The sequence below is a fragment of the Stomoxys calcitrans genome, chromosome 1 (assembly GCF_963082655.1).
Source record: "Stomoxys calcitrans chromosome 1, idStoCalc2.1, whole genome shotgun sequence".
Taxonomy (NCBI): domain Eukaryota; kingdom Metazoa; phylum Arthropoda; class Insecta; order Diptera; family Muscidae; genus Stomoxys; species Stomoxys calcitrans.
The window spans coordinates 120405856-120423653 of record NC_081552.1 but is presented as its reverse complement, the minus strand read 5'-3'; positions in this window follow the sequence as shown (position 1 = coordinate 120423653).

Genomic DNA, 17798 nt, shown 5'->3' with positions numbered 1-17798 from the left:
CTATCCGATTTGGCTGAAATTTTGCATGACGTATTTTATTCTTACTTTTAACAACTGTGTCAAATAACGTTCAAATCGGTCAATAACCTGACATAGCTGCCATATAAACCGATCTGGGATCTTGACTTCTTGATCCCTAGAGGTCGCAATTATTATCCGAAATGCCTGAAATTTTTTACCACGGATCCTTTCATGACCATCAACAAACGTGTTTATTATGGTGTGAATCGGTCTATTGCCCGATACAGCTCCCATATAAATCGTTCTCTCTATTTAACTTCTTGAGCCCCCAATGAGCACAATTCTTATTCGAATTGGCTGAAATTTTACACAGGTCTCCAACATATAATTTAATTGTGGTCCGAAACGGACCATATCTTGATATCGCTCTAAAAGCAGAGCAAATCTTTTCTTATATCCTTTTTTGCCTAAGAAGAGATGCCGGGAAAAGAACTTGACAAATGCGATCCATGGTGGAGGGTATATAAGATTCGGCCCGGCCGAACTTAGCACGCTTTTACTTGTTAAGACTGTAGCGTGATTTCAACAGACAGACGGACATGTCTAGATCGTCTTAGATTTTTACGCTGATCAAGAATATATATGGATATATTCGGAAATGGATATTTCGATGTGTTGCAAACGGAATGGCAAAATGAATATACCCCCATCCTTCGGCGGTGGTTACAAAAAAGTTCTAGTTACACAATATATATTGTCATGGTGTAACTGTAACCTTAATATCACTCCTTTAGGTCAGTCTGTAAAGAAAGTACAATTTTGTATGTTTTAGTACCTAAATATAAAAATTTCGAAAAAAATCTTCTGGTCGAAACTTTATTCCAATTTTGGAAGCTGCAGCTCCATGCATACACAAAGTACTATTTTGTACGTTTCAGTACCAAAATGTAAGTATTAAAACAAACTTCGAGTTGCCCTGTCAAGAAGCACCTGAAGCCTCAATTTCAGACCTCTAGTTCAGTCTGCAAAGAAAGTGCCAATTTGAATATTTTAGTACCTAAATGGAGGACTTTTATAAAAAAACGTCTACCGGTTCAATAAATACTGCCGATATGTAACTGTATCGCAAGAAAGTACCATTTTGTACGTTTTATACCAAAATGTACGAATATTAACAAAATCTTCTAGTAGCCCGGTACATAGTGGCTAGATGTAGGTTATTGTAAGGTTAGGCAGTCTGCCATCAGACTCACTTAGACGTTTTCGTCCATTGTGATACAGGAACAGAAGAGGGAAGATCCCTTCTAGTTCTTACCGTTGAACGATCCAGATCGCTTTAAAAATCCCAACAACTTGCGAATGTTGTCATCCGCAAAATCAGCCAGGTTCTCAAAAAAAAATTAGAACATCAAGTGGAACTCCTTTTGACTGCCAGTGTGGGACAGCAGATGAACAGAAGAACAGGAAGTGTTCCATAGTCTCTGCTTCTTCGATGTCCTATCAGTTTCTGCAAAAGTCGTTACTGACAACCTTCAGTCTGGCAGCATGTTTTCCGATTAGATAGTGACCTATCATGCCAGTGACAGCAAAGCGGTAGACCTCTTCAAAACTAGGTTAGGCCACACAGTTTAGGAATGCTCACAGCCCCCTCTTTGTGACCATCTATCATTCGTTGTCCTTCGGGCCTGGTGCAGAAAACTTAGCTTAGATGTCGCTAGAGGTATACCCACAGATTCGAGTATCCCTGGAATGTGCAGGGAAGTTCCTAGTCTCGCAAGCTCGTCCTCTTTACAATTCCCTGGGATATCTCTGGAGCCCGAAAACCAGAACAGTTGTCGGGTAACCTTTTCGATATGACCAGTTCTTGATGTTTAGAGTACACTCCAAAGCCCACTTGGTTGTCTAGTTTGAAACCATCCGTATTGAAGTCTATGTAACTTCTATTACCAGGGATATCGTAGTTCTATCAGGAATAGTGTAACAATCGGTTCTATCACAAAGTGGCTCAAGTAGGGTGTAATCGACACTGCCTGGAACATCGGAAATTGCATCAAGAATAACACAGTGTCCATAGCCGTTCCATGACCAAAGGAGATAATTCCCTTAGCCTCACGACAGAGGTCGCAGCAATTTGTCTAGCCATTATGTCCAGAGGCAATAGATGTAGCATTAAATTCAGTGCTTCAGATTGTGTCGTTCTCAGAGCGGCTGTGATGCACAAACAAACCCCCAACTTTTGCCAATGGCTCTCTTGCAGGTGCATAGGGCAATAGTTGCCTCTCTTGCCCTTTCCAATATGTTGGATTTGATGTTCAATTTCCTGTCAAGCAAAACACCCAGGTATTTTCCCTTTTTGTAAATGGAACATTCTCTCCTCGTAAGGAGACTGGAGACAACGTAGGCGACTTGTATCTCCTGCTGAAAGGAACTACTTTTGTCTTCACAGATTTACACCTAGAGGAGATGGTACACCTCTTTGAGGCGTTCATTTGCTGACCCATCTTTTTCGATTCACAAATCCTGCCGTAATGCATCTCTTAGTAAGTAAGCTATTAATAAACGTTCTAACGGTAGAGTTGATGCCTAGAAACTCCAACTCCTTCATGAATGACGTCGGTTTTACATTATTGAAAGCACCTTCAATGTCAAGAAATGGTACCATTGTATAATCCAAGGTCGTGAAGAGCTCTTTCAGCCTATTACTCTTCAGCCTATACTATATGAATGCAGCTGACGAGACAGGAGATCTCCAGGGATATTTGCCCAAGTTTAGGTTAGGCTAGGTTGAAAAGAGGGTGCAGATATGAATGCGCCCCATGCCTCTATGGACATACACCTAAGCCAGTAATCGGCTTGTTGTGCGCTCTAATACTATATAAAAACAAGTAAAAGCGTGCTAAGTTCAGCCGGGCCGAATCTTACATACCCTCCACCATGGATCGCATTTGCCGAGTTCTTCTCCCGGCATCTCTTCTTAGGTAAAAAAGGATAAAAGAAAAGATTTGCTCTGCTATTATTATATTATTACATGTTGGAGACCTATGTAAAATGTCAGCCAATTCGAATAAGAATTGCGCCCTTTGGGGGCTCAAGAAGTAAAATAGAGAGATCGATTTATATGGGAGCTGTATCGGGCTATAGACCGATTCAGATCATAATAAACACGTATGTTGATGGTCATGAGAAGATCCGTAGTACATAATTTCAGACAAATCGGATAATAATTGCGATCTCTAGAGGCTCAAGAAGTCAAGATCCCAGATCGGTTAATATGTCAGCTATATCAGGTTATGGACCGATTTGAATCATACTTGGCACAGATGTTGGATATCATAACAAAACACGTCGTGCAAAATTTCATTCCAATCGGATAAGCATACTTGGCACAGTTGTTGGATATCATAACAAAACATGTCGTGCAAAATTTCATTCCAATTGGATAAGAATTGCGCACTCTAGAGGCTCAAGAAGTCAAGACCCAAGATCGGTTTATATGGCAGCTATATTAGGTTATGGACCGATTTGAACCATACTTAGCACAGTTGTTGGATATCATAACAAAACACGTCGTGCAAAATTTCATTCCAATTGGATAAGAATTGCGCACTCTACAGGCTCAAGAAGTCAAGACCCAAGATCGGTTTATATGGCAGCTATATTAGGTTATAGACCGATTTGAACCATACTTGGCACAGTTGTTGGATATCATAACAAAACACGTCGTGCCAAAATTAATTCAAATCGAATAAGAATTGCGCCCTCTATAGGCTCAAGAAGTCAAGACCCAAGATCGGTTTATATAGCAGCTATATCAAAGCTTGGACCGATTTGAACCATACTTGGCACAGTTATTGGATATCATAACAAACCACGTCGTGCAAAATTTCATTCCAATCGGATAAGAATTGCGCACTCTAGAGGCTCAAGAAGTCAAGACCCAAGATCGGTTTATATGGCAGCTATATCAAAACATGGACCGATATGGCCCATTTACAATACCAACCGACCTACACTAATAAGAAGTATTTGTGCAAAATTTCAAGCGGCTAGCTTTACTCCTTCGGAAATTAGCGTGCTTTCGACAGACAGACGGACGGACGGACGGACGGACAGACGGACGGACATGGCTAGATCGACATAAAATGTCGCGACGATCAAGAATATATATACTTTATGGGGTCTCAGACGAATATTTCGAGTAGTTACAAACAGAATGACGAAATTAGTATACCCCCCATCTTATGGTGGAGGGTATACAAATTTAAGTTAGGAATTCCGTGCTACTTACAAAATCCTTAATTGTTTTCAATACCACTCCCCTAAGTTGGTTCATGTTCGATATTGTGTCTCCACCTAAGTACCGGTATCTGTTGGACGCGAAAGCCGGGCATTGACAAAGGAAATGCTCAAACGTCTCATCATCTTCCCCTCATGCCCCACACATGCTATCACTTACCGCACCGATTTTACATAAGTTAGCTCGTAGTCCTATGTGTTCGGTTATGATTCCAATATCTATACTGACCTCCTTCTTCCTTCCTTTCAGTAATTGCCTCGTCTTCTCACGATCTGGATCCCCCCATACGATTTTCGCCGTCCTACCGACCGTTTCGCTGTTCCACAATGTTGCATGTGCATTCGTCGCCCACTCCCTTAACTCAAACTGCGTCGACCCGAAAGGCTTCGGGTTAATGATGTTTATTGACATCAGTCCTCTGGTCTTCACCGCCAAATCGTCTGCCCTTTCATTTCCCCTTACTCCGTTATGGCCCGGCACCCAAACGATGTGGATTTTCCCATCCTCAGAGAAGGTGTTAATCTCCTTCTTACACTGCAAGACCGTTCGTGACCTTACCGCCCTGGTTGTTATTGCCCTTATGGCAATTTTACTGTCGGTAAAGATGTTCACACTCGACGTCCTAGCGTAAGCACCACCACAGCACTTCACACATTCCATGATCGCCCGGATCTCCGCCTGCAGGACCGTATTATGGTCAGGCAGTCTAAAACAGATCTCAGTCCCTGGGTTCCCAATGTAACCCCCAGGCTCACTCTGTCCTCTAGCTTTTATCCATCAGTGTAACATGATCTTCCAGATGGCAATACTAAGGTTTCATCAATCCAAGACTGTGCCTCTGGCAGCAGTACCTCGCACTTGACTTCAAGGTTCATCTCAGGTATACGATCGGAAACTTCTTCCCTTCCTTCCAGGTTTCCTGTCGTCGCCTCGATTATACCGCGATGGTATGAGTTGCTCCCATCCTCAATCCCTCCTCCCATCGCCTTAAATCTCATAGCCGCAGTGGCTGCCTTACACTTATTCTGTATGTTAATGGATCGGATATCTAGAATGCGATATGCCACTTTCTCCCTTATATTTATGCGATGGGACACACAATTTATCCACCTGTTCCTTAGTATATGGTTTATCCAGTCTCTAAGGACCGGGTCCACCCGGTACTGGTCTAAGGATTGGATCAGTGCCGCCAGTGTGTACGTTTTGGCATCGAAGGGTTCTTCTATTTTATATATAGCCTCGTGCAGGGCAGTCTCCGTCGACCTTCCCCTGCCAAGCATTATGTTTGCATTTGAGTAGTTCACTGGATGTCCTACTCTTTATCATCGTGTCCACAATACGTTCCATAGTTTTGAGTAGAAAGGTCGTAAGGCTTATGGGTCTGTAGGCCTTTGGTGTCGCATAACATGCCTTGCCGGGCTTGAGACTAACACCAGCCTTGCCTCCTGCCCGGCTTTCAGAGTATATGCAAGTCCTAGGCACGCTGTGCAAATTTTGGCACCAGATAGTCTGCCTCTTTCTGTAGTAAAGCTGGAACTATTCCATCAGGTCCGTGTGACTTAAATGGTTTGAAGCTCCTCAGGGATTCCTTCACCATAAATTCCGCAATTTTAAACCTTCGATTAACGTCATTATTCCAAGATTCCGGTATCTCCGTGAGTCCCTTCTTATCCTGTGGAAAATGGGTTTTCATCAAAAGCCTCAACATGTCCTCTGTTGTCTCTTCTCTCACTCCCATGGACATGGGTTTTTGAGAGAAACTTTTTTATCTTGGCGGCGTCATTAACGCTATCGACCTGTTCGCAGAAAAGCTTCCAGGATGCACGTTTTGCCGCTCTGGTAATCTCATTGTACTCCTTGAGCTTCTTACGACGTGCTCTGTAAAAAAGCCTGCGGACCTCTTTCCCAATAGATGTGCGCTTGAGGCATTACTCTCGACTACAGGTGCCAAGGCACCCACACCTATAGGAGGGGAGGACAACATGCTACGGTCTGACGCCACCACCGCTGATGTTGAGTCTTTGGAGTCCATTTCTAGCCAACTCTAAATGGTTTTAAAATTTTTTTCGTAATAGGTAGTACCTATTCCGAGATACGGATATATATATTTATTTTTTCTTTGAGAAGCGAAATAAAAACACGTCCGCTTCACACAACGGCTACAATGTCGAGATATGAAATTATAGTCCTCTCAAGAGTCTTAAGCATAAGGGATGACAGACTAATAGGGCGAAAATTTTTTCTTTCTCCTTCGAGTGGTAAGGTTTTTCTGATTTCGGAATGAAAATTACCTTCGTGTCCCTCAGGTGTATAGGACATGCTGATACTAGCAGAGTTTATCTCCCTTAACTAAGGAGCAAGTTTTTTAGACACAGCTTGTAATTCAACCGGTGATACATCGTCAGGGCCTGGCGACTTAAAGGAGTGGAAACTTCTTATTGCCCAAAGGATTTCCGGCACAGACACAATTTTCCTAATAATAATTCCTCCGATGACGACGATGCATACCAGTAACAACCTCTTCTGGCGCCACGTTGTCCGTTGGAGAATTTCCCGAGAAAAGTGTATCAACGAGTAGTTTAAGTGTTTCCTCACTAGACATTGTCCATACATTCTCTGGTTATAAAGCCATACCAAATAGTTCCAATTACAGCACTTTAGTACGTTTTCTTCCACTCCTGGTACGATTTAAGCATTTCGTATTTGGTACAACTTATCGTATTTTTGTCAAAACTACCATAATTTTTAGCAAATTATTTAATTTAACCCGCCTCTGTTCATTTTAAAAGCATTTGTTCCATTCCGAGCGTTCCAAGCTCATCGATTTTGATAAGCGCATTTTATAATCTCTGACATCATGTTTCGAGGTTTCTCCTACCACTTTATCATTCCATCGGTTTTTTGCTCCTCCTGGTTTGCGTGTACCGCCGTGTTTGCCTTCAAAAGACTTCTTTGCTGGAGCTTCATCATCCATTCTGACAACATGTCCTAGCCAACGCAGCCGTTGTATTTTGAAACGTGTAACTATGCTTTCGTCGTCATAATCCTCATACAGCTCGTGGTTCGTACGACCACCCCCATAGTCTCCATTAACGCAAACTGGTCACATATTTTACGAAGAAACTTCCTCTCAAACACTCCAAGCCCCGTCTGCGTCAGAACCATATAACAACACGGGTAGCATCAGTGTCTTGTATAGTGTAATCTTCGTCTATCGAGAGATGGCCCAGTTTCTAAACTGTTTATTTATTCCAAAGTAGCATCTGTTTGTCAGTGTTATTCTTCGCTTTATTTCAAAAATGATGTCATTCGTTTCCGTTACGGCGGTGCCTAGGTAGATAAAGTTACTGATTATCTCACAAAGTTGCGGTTCCCAACTTTCTCCACTTTCTTTATCTAATCAGTTGAGCAGTGCGTTTTAAGAGTTGATATCATCCATTTCGTTTTATCTCCATTTATTACTGGCATACCCATTTTCACTGATTCTCTTCCGATTCTTTCAAACACTGCAGTTACAACTTCCGAAGACCAACCTATTATGTCGTTGTCGTCGGCATAGGCGAGTAGCATGTGTTCCCCTGTGATAAGTGTACCACATCTATTCGCATCTGCATATCGTATAATCTTTTCCAGCAGGATATTTAAGAGATCATACGACAGGCTGTCTCCTTGTCTGAATCCTTGTTTGGTATTAAATGGTTCCGAGAGATTATTTCCTAATCTTACTGAGGAACGCATATCAGCAAGTGCCATCCTGCAGATTCTTAATAATTTTGAAGGAATACCAAACTCACTCAGGCTTAAAATACCTTTGAACGCGTATGGCTATCGAAAGTGGCTTTGTAGTCAACAAAGAGATAGTAGGCGTTAATTTGTCCTTCTCGGGTCTTTTCCAGGATTTGGCACACTTCGAATATCTGGTGCATGGTGGATTTACCAGCCAAAAGCCGCATTGATAGGGTCCAATTATCTCATTGCCTTTAGGTTTTAATCTTTCACACAGTACGCTCGAGACTATGTAGTATGCGATGGGGAGGAGACTTATTCCTCTGTAGTTGGTACATTCCGTCTTGTCTCCTTTCTTGTGTACGGGACATAGTATGCTGTGGTTCCAATCATCGGGTATGCGTTCTTCTAGCCAGATTGTGCAGAATAGCTGATGCATACATCTTATCAGCGTGTCGCCTCCGGTCTTAAATAGCTCAGCAAGTAAACCGTCTAGTTGTTCTTCAGTCAGTTCACTGCTACTTGAACCTCATTCTGACTACGAGGTAAATATTCTATATCATCATCAGGGATTGGTTCTGCGGTATCCTCTTCGACGCCATCGTCGGAGACCAGCAGTTGGGTGAAATGTTCTTTCCATATCCTCAGCATGCTATCTGTGTCAGTTACTCGATTTGCTTCTTTTTCTCTGCAGGAGCATGTGCCTGCACCAAAGTCATCGGTTTGATGTTTAATTCTTTGGTAGAATTTCCGGATTTCATTCTGACTCCTGTACATCTCAATTCGCTCACACTCACGTCTTTCCATTTCCTTTTTCTTTCTGCGGAATAGATTTTCTCCTCTCTCCTTTTCTCCCGATCCTTCATCTGGCGCTTTGCTACTGATTGCAGGGTTGCATTTCGACACTCTTGGTCGTACCATCGCACTTCCTGTAAGGCGGCAATATCTGCCTTGAACTTCTCCAATACCTCCGCCAGCGCCTATACTGCACCTTCTCTATAAAGAGTCCGGACGTTCTAGGTGCAGGTTCGCAAATCATGGTTTTTTTTCGTTTGCGTGGGTCGTTTTTTCTATCCGGGGGGTCCGTTTTTTCTATCCTTTTGTTTCCCAATTTCACGAGAGCAGGTTACTAGCCCAGCGCCCCGCATGGATTCCGTGGGATCGCACATGTATCCCTGTCTCGAGCCGCTTGCTCCAAAATCCGATGCTCGCCTTCAGCCGCTCCTAAACTGGGACCAGACGCTGATGTTGCCATAGGTTATATAAATTACTCTTCTTGTCATCTCGAGTATAATTGGCACTCAGTATTTAAGTAAGACTCAGTGCCCCCTCATTGAGACCCTCTCTCATTGTAAAAGTGAATTACCTATTTCGCACTTTTTGGTATCAAAATGTACGATTTGTGCAAAAGTCAGTTAGTCAGGTAAAATATATTTCCTAGTTGAAAATACATGTTACATTTCAAAGAGCTATTGAAATCCGAAAAGAAAGTGCGAAATGGTACCAAATATGGTACTAAACGTAAGTTTCCCCCGTTTCCAGTTCTATTTTTATACCCTCCACCATAAGATGGGGGGTATACTAATTTCGTCATTCTGATTGTAACTACTCGAAATATTCGTCTGAGACCCCATAAAGTATATATATTCTTGATCGTCGTTAAATTTTATGTCGATCTAGCCATGTCCGTCCGTCTGTCCGTCCGTCCGTCTGTCTGTCGAAAGCACGCTAACTTCCGAAGGAGCAAAGCTAGCCGCTTGAAATTTTGCACAAATACTTCTGTGTAAGTCGGATGGTATTGTAAATGGGCCATATCGGTCCATGTTTTGATATAGCTGCCATATAAACCGATCTGGGATCTTGACTTCTTGAGCCTCTAGGGGTAGCAATTATTATCCGATTTGCCTGAAATTTTGTACGACGGATTCTCTCATGACCATTAACATACGTGTTTATTATGGTCTGAATCGGTCTATAGGCCGATACAACTCCCATATAAATCGATCTCTCTATTTTACTTCTTGAGCCCCCAAAGGGCGCAATTCTTATTCGAATTGGCTGACATTTTACACAGGTCTCCAACATATAATTTGTTTGTGGTCCAAACCGGACCATATCTTGATATCGCTCTAATAGCAGAGCAAATCTTTTCTTATATCCTTTTTTTTTGCCTAAGAAGAGAAACCGGGAAAGGAACTCGACAAATGCGATCCATGGTGGAGGGTATATAAGATTCGGCCCGGCCGAACTTTGCACGCTTTTACTTGTTTTATATATTTTCTATCTGCCTCTTTATTTCTCAACAACAATCGTTTAAGCCAAATTTCGAAGTTCTAGCTCTATCCGTTCGCAATTAAGGTTTCCATAGTGTACCTAAGATCCAAAATTCAAAGCTCTGGCTCAGTTAACAAAAAAGGTTTCTTCCGATTTCGGATCCGAAATGATAACGAAAGTTATATGGAATGGTTGAGATGATTTCGAAACGAAACGTCGAAGTATCGGAGAGAAATCGGAACGAATTTGTTCTGGTTTCGGAATGAAATCTGAAAAAACCCTTGGGAATTTCTGAAAGAGAAATATATTGCCGAAACTTCGTAAAGAATTCTGAACGATTTCTAAAGTAATTTGGTATTGAAATCGGATGTTCCTTTGAAACTTCGTAAAGAATTCTGAACGATTTCGGAAGTAATTTCGTGTTGAAATCGGACATACCTTCAGAAACTTCGTAAAGATTTCTGAAGTAATTTCGTATTGAAATCGGATGTAATTTCCGAACCTATGTACTGAGATCAATCAACAACCTGAATTGATTTGTTTCATTGACATACATAATGGTAAACAAGTAAAGATATGTTACCGTTGAGCAGAGAACAATGTCTGTATCTCGGAATAGGTACTACCTTTTACGTAAAAATTCTCATGTCTTTCAGAAATGGGCTCAAAATGGACTCCAAGGATCTAACAGCTGCGGTGATGACATAGGACCGTAGCATACTGTCCACCCTTTCTATAGATCTGGGTGCCTTGGCACCTGTTGTCGAAGGTTATGCTTCAAGCTCCGGCGTTACTTCAAAAGATGGCCGACCATCTGGCGAGCCTAGGACTGGCATATACTCCGAAAGTCTGGTTGGAGACACGCCACAGGGTGCATTTTATCGCCACTCCTATGGATGACTACCGTAACTGACCTATTACAGATGCAGACTGGGGAGGGATTTAAACCTGTCTGCTACGAGGACGATGTTATAATACTTCTAAGGGGTAAGGAGCCAAACTTGCTAGTTATATGTCTATGGTGCGGATTAATATCCGCACCCTTTTTATACCCTCCACCATAAGATGGGGGGTATACTAATTTCGTCATTCTGTTTGTAACTACTCGAAATATTCGTCTGAGACCCCATAAAGTATATATATTCTTGATCGTCGTGACATTTTATGTCGATCTAGCCATGTCCGTCCGTCCGTCTGTCTGTCGAAAGCACGCTAACTTCCGAAGGAGTAAAGCTAACCGCTTGAAATTTTGCACAAATACTTCTTATTAGTGTAGGTCGGTTGGTATTGTAAATGGGCCATATCGGTCCATGTTTTGATATAGCTGCCATATAAACCGATCTTGGGTCTTGACTTCTTGAGCCTATAGAGTGCGCAATTCTTATCCGATTGGAATGAAATTTTGCACGACATGTTTTGTTATAATATCCAACAACTGTGCCAAGTATGGTTCAAATCGGTCCATAACCTGATATAGCTGCCATATAAACCGATCTTGTGTCTTGACTTCTTGAACCTCTAGCGTGCGCAATTCTTATCCGATCAGAATGAAATTTTGCACGACGTGTTTTGTTATGATATCCAACAACTGTGCCAAGTATGGTTCAAATCGGTCCATAACCTGATATAGCTGCCATATAAACCGATCTTGGGTCTTGATTTCTTGAGCCTCTACAGGGCACAATTCTTATCCGATTTGAATGAATTTTTGCACGAAGTATTTCGTTATGATATCTAACAACTGTGCCAAGTATGGTTGAAATCGGTCCATAACCTGATATAGCTGCCATATAAACAGATCTGGGGATTTGACTTCTTGAGCTTCTAGAGGGCGCAATTCCTATCCGATTTGGCTAAAATTTTGCATGACGTATTTTATTTTTACTTTCAACCACTATGTCAAATAAAATACAAGTCGGTTCATAACCTGATATAGCTGCCATTTAAACCGATCTTGGGTCTTGACTTCTTGAGCCTCTAGAGGGCGCAATTCTTATCCGAATGGAATGAATTTTTGCACGAAGTATTTCGTTATGATATCCAAAACCTGTGTCAAATAAGGTTTAAATCGGTTCATAACCTGATATAGCTGCCATATAAACCGATCTTGGGTCTTGACTTCTTGAGCCTCTAGAGTGCGCAATTCTTATCCGATTGGAATGAAATTTTGCACGACGTATTTTGTTATAATATCCAACAACCGCGCCAAGTATAGTTCAAATCGGTCCATAACCTAATATAGCTGCCATATAAACCGATCTTGGGTCTTGACTTCTTGAGCCTCTAGCGTGCGCAATTCTTATCCGATCAGAATGAAATTTTGCATGACGTGTTTTGTTATTATATCCAACAACTGTGCCAAGTAGGGTTCAAATCGGTCCATAACCTGATATAGCTGCCATATAAACCGATCTTGGGTCTTGACTTCTTGAGCCTCTAGAAGGCGCAATTCTTATCCGAATGGAATGAGTTTTTGCACGAAGTATTTCGTTATGATATCCAACAACTGTGCCAAGTATGGTTCAAATCGGTCCATAACCTGATATAGCTGCCATATAAACCGATCTTGGGTCTTGACTTCTTGAGCCTCTAGAGGGCACAATTCTTATCCGATTTGAATGAATTTTTGCACGAAGTATTTCGTTATGATATCCAAAACCTGTGTCAAATAAGGTTCAAATCGGTTCATAACCTGATATAGCTGCCATATAAACCGATCTGGGATCTTGACTTCTTGACCCCTAGATGTCGCAATTATTATCCGATATGAATGAAATTTTGTACGACGGATCCTCTCATGACCGTCAACAAACGTGTTTATTATGGTCTGAATCGGTCTATAGCCCGATACAGATCCCATATAAATCGTTCTCTCTATTTTACTTCGTGAGCCCCAGTGGGCGCAATTCTTATACGAATTGGCTGAAATTTTACACAGGTCTCCAACATATAATTTAATTGTGGTGCGAACCGGACCATATCTTGATATCGTTTTAATAGCAGAGCAACTCTCTTCTTATATCCTTTTTTGCCTAAGAAGAGATGCCGGGAAAAGAACTCGTCAGATGCGATCCATGGTGGAGGGTATATAAGATTCGGCCCGGCCGAACTTAGCACGCTTTTACTTGTTCAACCTAACCTAACCTAATGAAGACTCAACAACAAAATCTGTCTTTTTTCTTTCCCCTCTCTAAAACAGATCCCATATAAATCGTTCTCTCTATTTTACTTCGTGAGCCCCAGTGGGCGCAATTCTTATACGAATTGGCTGAAATTTTACACAGGTCTCCAACATATAATTTAATTGTGGTGCGAACCGGACCATATCTTGATATCGTTTTAATAGCAGAGCAACTCTCTTCTTATATCCTTTTTTGCCTAAGAAGAGATGCCGGGAAAAGAACTCGTCAGATGCGATCCATGGTGGAGGGTATATAAGATTCGGCCCGGCCGAACTTAGCACGCTTTTACTTGTTCAACCTAACCTAACCTAATGAAGACTCAACAACAAAATCTGTCTTTTTTCTTTCCCCTCTCTAAAACTGAATTTTTCTAAGCACTGAATTCAACCCCTATATTTTCAAAATTATACATCAACAAAATGATCTTTGCAGAGCATAGAACAAGTAAAAGCGTGCTAAGTTCGGCCGGGCCGAATCTTATATACCCTCCACCATGGATCGCATTTGTCAAGTTATTTTCCCGGCATCTCTTCTTACGCAAAAAAGGTATAAAAAAAGATTTGCAGGTAAGGTTTGAAGGTAAGAGTAAAATGCGTCTTGCAAAATTTCAGCCAAATCGGATAGGAATTGCGCCCTCTATAGGCTCAAGAAGTCAAGTCCCCAGGTCTGTTTATATGACAGCTATATCAGGTTATGAACCGATTTGAACCATACTTTGCACAGTTGTTGGATATCATAACAAAATACTTCATGCAAAAATTCATTCCAATCGGATAAAAATTGCGCACTCTACAGGCTCAAGAAGTCAAGACCCAAGATCGGTTAATATGGCAGCTATATCAGGTTATGGACCGATTTAAATCATACTTGGCGCAGTTGTTGGATATCAAACGAAAAACGTCGTGCAAAATTTCATTCCAATTGGATAAGAATTGCGCTTTCTAGAGGCTCAAGAAATCAAGACCCAAGATCGGTTAATATGGCAGCTATATCAAAACATGGACCGATATGGCCCATTTACAATACCAACTGACCTACACTAATAAGAAGTATTTGTGCAAAATTTCAAGCGGCTACTTTACTCCTTCGGAAGTTAGCGTGCTTTCGACAGACAGACGGACGGACAGACAGACGGACGGACATGGCTAGATCGACATAAAATGTCGCGACGATCAAGAATATATATACTTTATGGGGTCTCAGACAAATATTTCGAGTAGTTATAAACAGAATGACGAAATTAGTATACCCCCCATCCTATGGTGGAGGGTATAAAAAGATAAAAACATTTGACAACGAGTTCAGGTGCAGGTATTAAAAATATGTGCCACAAAAAAGCAAGCACAAAGAAATAAAAATAAATCCGTCAAAGTTTAGAATTCGTTACGAATTCCATCAGAACTGTCGGAATAAAAATTCCTAACGGTTCAAGCAAATTAATTAGTAATAGAGACAAAATTTTTTCAACAATTTTTAAAGATAAAATTTAAATACACTTTTTAAGGCAAAATTTTTATAAAAAAACAAGTAAAAGCGTGCTAAGTTCGGCCGGGCCGAATCTTATATACCCTCCACCAGGTATCGCATTTGTCGAGTTCTTTTCCCGGCATCTCTTCTTAGGCAAAAAAGGATATAAAAAAAGATTTGCTCTGCTTTTAGAGCAAGATATGGTCCGGATCAAGATATGGTATGGACCACAATTAAATTATATGTTGGAGACCTGTATAAAATGTCAGCCAATTCGAATAAGAATTGCGCCCTTTGGGGGTTTAAGAAGTAAAATAGAGAGATCGATTTATATGGGAGCTGTATCGGGCTATAGACTGATTCAGACCATAATATACACGTATGTTGACGGTCATGAGAGAATCCGTCGTACAAAATTTCAGGCAAATCGGATAATAATTGCGACCTCTAGAGGCTCAAGAAGTCAAGATCCCAGATCGGTTTATATGACAGCTATATCAGGTTATGAACCGATTTGAACCATACTTGGCACAGTTGTTGGATATCATAACAAAACACGTCCTACCAAAATTCATTTAAATCGGATGAAAATTGCGCCATCTAGATGCTCAAGAATTCAAAACCCAAGATCGGTTTATATGGCAGCTATATCAGGTTATGGACCGATTTGAAACATACTTGACACAGTTATTGGATATCATAGCAAAATACGTCGTGCAAAATTTCATTCCAATCGGACAAGAATTGCGACCTCTAGGGATCAAGAAGTCAAGATCCCAGATCGGTTTATATGGCAGCTATATCAGGTTATGGACCGATTTAAACCTTACTTGACACAGTTGTTTAAAGTAAAAATAAAATACGTCATGCAAAATTTCAGCCAAATCTGATAGGAATAGGGCCCTCTAGAAGCTCAAGAAATCAAATCCCCAGATCTGTCTATATGACAGCTATATCAGGTTATGGACTGATTTGGACCATACTTGGCGCAGTTGTTGGATGTCATAACAAAACACGTCGTGCAAAAATTCATTTAAATCGGATAAGAATTGTGCCCTCTAGAAGCTCAAGAAGTCACGACCCAAGATCGGTTTATATGGCAGCTATATCAGGTTATAGACCGGTTTGAACCATACGTGGCACAGTTGTTGGGAATCATAACAAAACACGTCGTGCAAAAATTTATTCAAATCAGATAAGAATTGTGCCCTCTAGAGGCTCAAGAAGTCAAGACCCAAGATCGGTTTATATGGCAGCTATATCAGGTTATGGACCGATTTGAACCGTACTTGGCACAGTTGTGGGATATCATAACAAAACACGTCGTGCAAAAATTCATTCCAATTGGATAAGAATTGCGCACTCAAGAGGCTCAAGAAATCAAGACCCAAGATCGGTTTATATGGCAGCTATATCAAAACATGGACCGATATGGCCCATTTGCAATACAAACCGACCTACACTAATAAGAAGTATTTGTGCCAAATTTCAAGCGGCTAGCTTTACTCCTTTGGAAGTTAGCGTGCTTTCGACAGACAGACGGACGGACGGACGGACGGACAGACGGACGGACATGGCTAGATCGACATAAAATGGCGCGACGATCAAGAATATATATACTTTATGGGGTCTCAGACGAATATTTCGAGTAGTTACAAACAGAATGACGAAATTAGTATACCCCCCATCTTATGGTGGAGGGTATAAAAATTCAATAAAATGTTTTCTGAAGACAACATATTAATACATTTTTTTATGGACTAAATTTCAGCGAAAAACTCTCTAAAGACAACCTAACTTCGAATTATTTTTTTAATCTAAAATTTCAATAAAATTTTCAATTTGTTACACTACATCTATCATAAACATTTCGAAAGTTTATTATGCTTATCTGTCCCAAACTACATTTTTATACCCTCCTCCATAGATGGGGGTATACTAATTTCGTCATTCAATTTGTAACACCTCGAAATATGCGTCTAGGACCCCATAAAGTATATATTTTCTTGATCGTCGTGACATTTTAAGTCGAACTTGCCATGTCCGTTCGTCTGTCGAAAGTACGCTTACTTTTGGAGGAGTAGAGCTAGCCGTTTGAAATTTTGCACAAATACTTCTTATTAGTGTACGACGGTTGGGATTGTAAATGGGCCATATCGGTCCATGTTTTGATATAGCTGCCATATAAACCGATCTTGGCTCTTGACTTCTTAAGCTTTTAGAAGGCGGAATACTTATCCGAGTTCACTGAAATTTTGTACATAGTGTTTTGATATCACTTCCAACAACTGTGCGAAGTATGGTTCAAAACGGTCCATAACCTGATATAGCTCCTATATAAACCGATCTTGGGTCTTGACTTCTTAAGCTTGAAGAAAGCGCAATTCCTATCCGATTTGGCTGTAATTTTGCACGTGGTGTTTTGATATCACTTCTAACGTTTATGCGAAGTATCGTCCAAATCGGTCCTTACCCTGATATAGCTGCCATATAAACCGATCTGGGATCTTGAGTTCTTAAGCTTTTAGCAGCGCCATTCTCATTCAACTTGGCACAAATTTTGTACAACGGCTTCTCCCATGGCCTTCAACATACGTGTGCAATATGGTCTGAATCGATCTATAGCTTGACATAGCTCCCATATAATCCGATCTCCCGATTTTGTTTCTTGAGACCCGAATCGGGCTATAACATGGTATTCATGAGAATCAACATGTTATCATTTTTTTGTCACACAACTGTTACGCTCTCATTTAAGATAAAATGTAAAAGAATACCCATGAGTAATGGAGAGAATAATAGGCTTAAGTTTTGGATTGTAAAATAAAGAAACCATTGGTTGAAAAGAAACGACTTAGTTCGCAACGCGTGTTCGTGGGTTTTTTAATTAT